Below are 8,614 nucleotides of genomic sequence, written 5' to 3'. Positions count from 1 at the left end.
TGAACTGCTGCTCGTCTCGGCAGCCGCTCGGAGCGCCATTGGAGCCGCGTAGGATACTCTCTAAGAATTTGTCGTGGTGGGTGTGCTTCTTGCAATGGTGGGGTGCGATTGAAAGGTTGAAGAGACACAAGGGTTAAATAGCCGTTGTAACAAATGGGGGCCAGCCGGCCTGTAATCATTACGACTTGTCACGACGTTCATAGAGGAGGATTCTAGTGCACGCTTGACAACACCGCACCGCACGTGTTTCGTTTGACCACGCGTGGGCTCGAAGAGGCGCCAAATGTATCGTCGGTGAGCCTGTTCCCGCACTACCGTGTAGTTTACCACGTAAGCTTCCCGCCCGGCTTGGTTTGCCGCGCGTCGGCTAGAAGAGGGACAAATCATGGGCGTTTATTGGCAAAAAGCTTTGTAAAAACGAAGTGTGCGGAATGACTTCAGTCATAAGTTTAACCGTGGGTGACGAGGTCAAAGTTACACAGAAGGGTGATGATGGACACTAGAGTGCGATATTTAGTTCTGCGCTCTAAGGGCACACGGTGGAAGAAACCAACTGTTTGCAATAATGTCGAAGATTGCAGTCGATTTATCTATACAAATCGTGTGCTGTGAGATCGACAAGGTAAACAGATTCGAGAATGGTTAACACAATCTAAGACCATTGCATATTAAGGTAAAAATAGTGCTACCAATATATGAGTCTCATACGATGACATTTCAACGATTGTACCACAAAAGCTCGAAATATTACAAGGTTCAAATTCCAGAGTTATATGGCTCAAATTCGAAGATTACAAGGTTCAAACTGATATTAGAAATGAAATTCAGCTCATAAGCTGCAAACGCTCGCGCTGATCCGCTGAACATGGATATCAAAGAGGTTCAAACTAATATTACCACTTCTAAGTCTGGTTTTGAAACCTCACAACTTTTGCAAAGGGGTCAGCCACTGAGAAGTCATGTATGGGGTTGACACGATGACTTCCGATTACTCTGTCATCTGAAGTTCCAAAATGAAATTCGGCATTTTTGGAGCCTATTCCATTCTGCCGCAGGCGCTGGTGCAGATCAAAAAGCCATTCATTTTTTCGAAATAAATATAGGGCAAACCTCATTACCTTCAGCACCCTTGCTCTCACAACAAAGAACTTAGCGAATATAATCTCTGGTAAGGTCCCTTGGTAGGAGTTCAAAGTAATTTCTGAGAGATGCAGATCTAGGCATTCGACGTGATTGTTATATTGTATCACATTATCCACCACCGGGCCTAATCTTATCTGCAAAAGAAGAAAACGTGTTAGTGCCTAGATGCAGTTTTGAACACTACTACATGCCTATTTGGTTTGCAGGATTTGTAAAATGCACTAACATGCTATCTTCGATCTGACATGATTAACATGGGCAATAGTCCACGGAACAGGCCAGAATTGACAAAAAACGCGAGTGTTGATGGCCAACACGTAAACGCACGCTAGGGTTCGTCAATCGTGGAAATCATTCCGGGACCCCAAAAGGCCAAAACAGTGAGTAATAGTCCAAGAAACGGGCCAGAATCGGCCAAAACAGCGAGTGTTGATGACCGACACGTAAGCGCACCTTGGGCTTCAACAACTATGGAAATCAACTCGGGGCCCCAAAAGGGCGAGTAATAGTCCACGAAATGGGTCAAAATTGGCCAAAACTAAGAGTGTTGACGACGGACACGTAAACGCACCCCGGGGATCATCAACGGTGGAAATCGCTCTAGGACCGCAAAACGCTGAGTAATAGTGCACAAAACAGACCAGAATCAGCCAAAACTTTGAGTGTTGATGACCGACACATAAACGCACCCCGGGGTTTGTTAATCGCGGAAATCACTCTGGGGACCCAACAAAAGTGAGTAATAGTCCACGAAAAGGACCAAAATCGACCAAAACTGTGAGTGTTGATGACCGACACGTAAGCGCACCTTAGGATTTGACAACCATGGAAATCACTTTGGGACCCAAAACGGTGAGTAATAGTCCATGAAAGGTTCCATACTCGGCCAAAACTGTGAGTGTTGATGACCGACACGTAAATGCACCCTCGGGTTCGTTAATCGTGTAATCACTCCAGGACCCCAAAACAGTGAGTAATAGTCCACGAAACGGGCCGTAATCGGCCAAAATTGTGAGTGTTGATGACTGACACATAAGCGCACCTTGGGGTTCGATAACCATGGAAATCGCTCCGGGACCCCAAAACGGTGAGTAATAGTCCACTAAACGGGCAAGAATCGGCCAAAACTGTGAGTGTTGATGATCGACATGTAAACGCACACGGGGTTCGTTAATTGTGGAAATCACTTCGGGACCCCAAAACAGTGAGTAATAGTCCACGACACGGGCCAGAATCGGCTAAAACTGTGAGTGTTGATGACCGACACGTAAGCGCACCTTGGGGTTCAACAACTATGGAAATCGCTTCGGGACCGCAAACCGGTGAGTAATTAATAGTCCACGAAACGGGTCAGAATCGGCCAAAACTGTTAATGTTGATGACCGACACGTAAGCGCACCTTGGGGTTTCACAACTATGGAAATCGCTTCGGGACCCCAAAACGGCGAGTAATAGTCCACGAAACACGCTAAATTGGCCAAAACTGTGAGGGTTGATTACCGACACGTAAGCGCACCTTGAGGTTCGTTAATTGTGGAAATCACTTCGGGACCCCAACACGGTGAATAATAGTCCATGAAACGGGCCAGAATTAGACAAAACTGTTAATGTTGATGACCGACACGTAAGTGCACCTCGGGGTTTCACAACTATGGAAATCGCTTCAGGAACCCAAAACGGTGATTAATAGTCCACGAAACAAGCCAAAATCACCAAAAACCGTGAGTGTTAATGACCAACATGTAAACGCACCCCAGGGTTCGTCAATCGTGGAAATCACTCCGGGGCACCAGAATAGTGAGTAGTAGTCCAACAAACGGGCCAGAATCGGTCAAAACTGTGAGTGTTAACGACCGGCATGTAAGCGCATCTTGGGGTTCAACAACTATGGATATCGACTCGGGACCCCAAAACGGTGAGTAATAGTCCATGAAATGAGTCAGAATTGGCCAAAACTATCGGTGTTGAAGACGGACACGTAAACGCGCCCCGGGGATCATCACATCGGGACCCCAAAACAGTGAATAATAGTCCATGAAACGGGCTAGAACCGGACAAAACTGTGAGTGTTGATGACCGACACGTAAGCACACTTTGGGGTTCAACTCTATGGAAATCACTTCGGGACCCCAAACGGTGAGTAATACTCCAAGAAACACGCCAAAATTGGCCAAAACTATGAGTGTTGATGACCGACACGTAAACGCAGCTTGAGGTTCGTTAATTGTGGAAATTGCTTCGGGACCCCAAAATGGTGAATAATAGTCCATGAAACGGGCCAGAATCGGCCAAAACTGTTAATGTTGATGGGCGACACATAAGCGCACCTTCGTGTTTCACAACAATGGAAATCGCTTCAGGACCACAAAATGGTGAGTAATAGTCCAAGAAACGGGCCGGAATCGGCCCAAAATGAGAATGGTGATGACCGACATGTAAGGGCACCTTGGGGTTTGACAACCATGGAAATCGCTTCGGTAACCCAAAACGGTGATTAGTAGTCCACGAAACAGGCCAAAATCACCAAAAACCGCGAGTGTTGATGACCAACACGTAAATGCACCCCGGGGTTTGTCAATCGTGGAAATCACTCCGGGACCCCAAAACAGTGAGTAATAGTCCAAGAAACGGGCCAGAATCGGCCAAAACTGCGAGTGTTGATGACCGACACGTAAGCGCGTCTTGGGGTTCAAAAACTATGGAAATCGACTCGGGCCCCCAAAACGGTGAATAATAGTCCGCGAAACGGGTCAGAATTGGCCAAAACTATGGATGGTGAAGACAGACACGTAAATGCGCCCCGGGGATCATCACTCCGGGACCCCAAAACAGTAAGTTATAGTCCAAGAATTAGGTTAGAATCGGCCAAAACTGCGAGTGTTGATGACCAACATGTAAGCGCACTTTGGGGTTCAACAACTATGGAAATCGGTTCGGGACCCCATACAGTGCGTAATAGTCCAAGAAACACGCCAAAATTGGCCTTGATGGTCGACACGTAAACGCAACTTGAGGTTTGTTAATTGTGGAAATTGCTTCGAGACCCCAAAACGGTGAATAATAGTCCATGAAATGGTCCAGAATTAGCCAAAACTGTTATTGTTGATGACCGACACGTAAGCGAACCATGGGGTTTCACAACTATGGAAATTGCTTCGGGACCCCAAAACGGTGAGTAATAGTCCAAGAAACGGGCCAGAATCGGCCCAAAAGGCGATTGGTGATGACCGACATGTAAGGGCACCTTGGGGTTTCACATCCATGGAAATCGCTTCGGGAACCCAAAACGGTAAGTAATAGTCCATGAAACAGGCTAAAATCGCCAAAAACCGCGAGTGTTGATGACCAACACATAAACGCACCCCGGAGTTAGTCAATCGTGGAAGTCACTCGAGGACCCCAAAATAGTGAGTAATAGTCAAAGAAACGGGCCAGAATCGGCCAATACAGGGAGTTTTGATGACCGACACGTAAGCGCACCTTGGGATTCAACAACTATGGAAATTGACTCGGGACCCCAAAACGGTGAGTAATAGTCCACGAAATGGGTCAGAATTGGCCAAAACTGTGATTGTTTATGACGGACACGTAAACGCCCCCCGGGGATCGTCAACGGTGGAAATCAATCTGGGACCCCAAAACGATGAGTAATAGTGCACGACACAGACCAGAATCGGCCAAAACATTGAGTGTTGATGACCGACACGTAAACGCACCCCGGGGTTCGTTAATCGTGGAAATCACTCTGGGGACCCCAAAACACTGAGTAATAGTCCAGGAAACGGGCCAAAATCGGCCAAAACTGTGAGTGTTGATGACCGACATGTAAGCGCAATTTGGGATTCGACAACCATGGAAATCACTTTGGGACCCCAAGACGATGAGTAATAGTCCATGAAATGGGCCAGAATCGGCCAAAAGTGTGAGTGTTGATGACCGACACGTAAATGCACCCCAGAGTTTGATAATCGTGAAATCACTCCGGGACCCCAAAACAATGAGTAGTAGTCCACGAAACGGGCCAAAATCGGCCAAAATTGTGAGTGTTCACAACCGAAACGTAAGCGCACCTTGGGGTTCGACAACCATGGAAATCACTCCGGGACCCCAAAACGGTGAGTAATAGTCCACTAAACGGGCAAGAATCGGCCAAAACTGTGAGTGTTGATGATCGACACGTAAACGCACCCGGGGTTCGTTAATTGTGGAAATTACTCCGGGACCCCAAAACAGTGCGTAATAGTCCACGACAAAGGGCCAGAATTGGCTAAAACTGTGAGTGTTGATGACCGATATGTAAGCGCACCCTGGGGTTCAACAACTATGGAAATTGCTTCGGGACCGCAAAACAGTGAGTAATAGTCCACAGAACAGGACAGAATCAACGAAAAACTGTTATTGTTGATGACCGACACGTAAGCGCACCTTGGGGTTTCACAACTATGGAAATCGCTTCGGGACCCCAAGACGGCGAGTAATAGTCCACGAAACACGCTAAAATTGGCCAAAACTGTGAGTGTTGATGACCGACTCGTAAGCGCACCATGAGGTTCATTAATTGTGGAAACCGCTTCGGGAACCCAAAACGGTGAATTATAGTCCATGAAATGGGCCAGAATCGGCTAAAACTGTTAATGTTGATGACCGACACGTAAGTGCACCTTGGGGTTTCACAACTATGGAAATCGCTTTGGGACCCCAAAACGGTGAGTAACAGTCCAAGAAATGGGCCAGAATCGGCCCAAAATGCGATTGGTGATGACCGACATGTAAGGGCACCTTGGGGTTTCACAACCATGGAAATCGCTTCGGGAACCCAAAGCGGTGAGTAATAGTTCACGAAACAGGCCAAAATCGCCAAAAATCGCCAAAAACCGCGAGTGTTGATGACCAACGCGTAAACGCACCCGGGTTTCATCAATCGTGGAAATCACTTCGGGACCCCAAAATAGTAAGTAATAGTCCAGGAAAAATGGGCCAGAATCGGCCAAAACTGTGAGTGTTGATGACCGACACGTAAACGGACTTTGTGGTTCAACAACTATGGAAATCACTTCGGGACCCCAAACGGTGATTAATATTCCAAGAAATAGGCCAGAATCGGCCCAAACTGCGATTGTTGATGACCGAAAAGTGAGCGCACCTTGGGGTTTCATAACCATGGAAATCGCTTCGGGAACCCAAAACAGTGAGTAATAGTCCACAGAACAGGCCAGAATCGACGAAAAACGCGAGTGTTGATGACCAACAGTAAACGCAACCTGGGGATCATCACTCATGGAAATCACTCTGGGAATCCAAAAACACTGAGTAATAGTGCACGAAACGGACAAGAATCCGCCAAAATTGTGAGTGTTGATGACTGACACGTAAACGCACCATGGGGTTCGTCAATTGTGGAAATCACTTCGGGACCCCAAAACTGAGTAATAGTCCAAGAAACAGGCCAGAATCGCCCAAAGCTGCGAGTGTTGATGACCAGCATGTAAGCGCATCTTGGGGTTCAACTACTATGGGAATGGAATCGGGACCCCAAGACGGTGAGTAATAGTCCACGAAACGAGTCAGAATTGGCCAAAACCGTGGGTGTTGACGACGGACACGTAAACGCACCCCGGGGATCTTCAATCGTGGAAATCGCTCTGGGCCAGCAAAATACTGAGTAATAGTGGATCAAACAGACAAGAATCGGCCAAAATTGTGAGTGTTGATGACCGATACGTAAACTCACCCCATGGTTCGTCAATCGTGGAAATCAATTCAGGACCCCAAAACCGAGTAATAGTCCAAGAAATGGGCCAGAATCGGCCCAAACTGCGAGTGTTGATGACCGGCACGTAAGCGCATCTTGGGGTTGAACAACTATGGAAATCGACTCGGGACCCCAAAACGATGAGTAATAGTCCAGGAAACGGGCCAGAATTGGCCAAAACTATGGGTGTTGAAGACGGACACGTAAACGCACCCCGGGGATCATCACTCGTGGAAATCGCTCTGGGACCCCAAAACACTGAGTAATAGTGCACAAAACGGACAAGAACCGGCCAAAATTGTGACTATTGATGACCGACACGTAAACAAACCCCGGGGTTCGTCAATTGTGGAAATCACTTCGGGACCCCAAAACTGAGTAAGAGTCCAAGAAACTGGCCAAAATCGGCCCAAACTGCGAGTCTTGACGACCAACACGTAAGCAAACCTTGGGGTTCGACAACCATGGAAATCGCTCTGAGACCACAAAACAATGAGTAATAGTCCATGAAACGGGTCAGAATCGACCAAAACCGCGAGTGTTGATGACCGACACGTAAACGCACCCCAGGGTTCGTTAATTGTGGAAATCACTCCGGGACCCCAAAACAGTGAGTAATAGTCGAGGAAACAGGCCAGAATCGGCCAAAACTGTGAGTGTTGATGACCGACATGTAAACGCAGCCCGGAGTTTGTTAATCGTGGAAATCACTCCGGGACCCCAAAATAGTGAATAATGGTCCATCAAACAGCCCAGAATCGAACAAAACTGCAAGTGTTGATGATAGACACGCAAGCGCACTTTGTGGTTCAACAACTATGGAAATCGCTTCGGGACCCCTAACGGTGATTAATTAATAGTCCAAGAAACGGGCCAGAATCGTCCCAAACTGCGATTGTTGATGACCGACACGTAAGCGCACCTTGGGGTTTCACAACTATGGAAATCACTTCGGGAACCCAAAACAGTGAGTAATAGTCCACAGTATAGGCCAGAATCGACGAAAAACGCGAGTGTTGATGACCAACACGTAAACGCACGCCATGGTTCGTCAATCAAGGAAATCACTCTGGGACCCCAAAATAGTGTGTTATAGTCCAAGAAACGGGCTAGAATCGGCCAAAACTGCGAGTGTTGATGACCGGCACGTAAGCGCACCTTGTGGTTCAACAACTATAGTAATCGACTCAGGACCCCAAAACGGTGAGTAATAGTCGACGAAACGGGTCAGAATTGGCCAAAACCATGAGTGTTGACAACGGACATGTAAGCGCATCCCGGGGATCGTCAACCGTGGAAATCGCCCTAGGATCCCAACACGTTGAGTAATAGTGCATGAAACGGACCAGAATCGGCCAAAACTATGAGTGTTGTGACCGACACGTAAACGCACCCCAAAACAGTGAGTAATAGTCCAAGAAACGGCCAGAACCGGCCAAAACTGCGAGTGTTGATGACCAGGACGTAAGCGCATATTGGGGTTCAACTACTATGGAAATGGAATCGGGACCCCAAAACGGTGAGTAATAGTCCATGAAACGAGTCAGTATTTGCCAAAACTGTTGGGTGTTCACGATGGACACGTAAACGCACCCTGGGGATCATCAATCGTGGAAATCACTCTGGAACTGCAAAATACTGATTAATAGTGCATGAAACAGACAAGAATTGGTCAAAATTGTGAGTGTTGATGACCGATACGTAAACTCTCCACGGGGT

Source organism: Triticum aestivum, chromosome 4B (genome assembly GCF_018294505.1).
Source record: "Triticum aestivum cultivar Chinese Spring chromosome 4B, IWGSC CS RefSeq v2.1, whole genome shotgun sequence".
Taxonomy (NCBI): Eukaryota; Viridiplantae; Streptophyta; class Magnoliopsida; order Poales; family Poaceae; genus Triticum; species Triticum aestivum.
Note: the sequence above shows the minus strand (reverse complement) of the source record.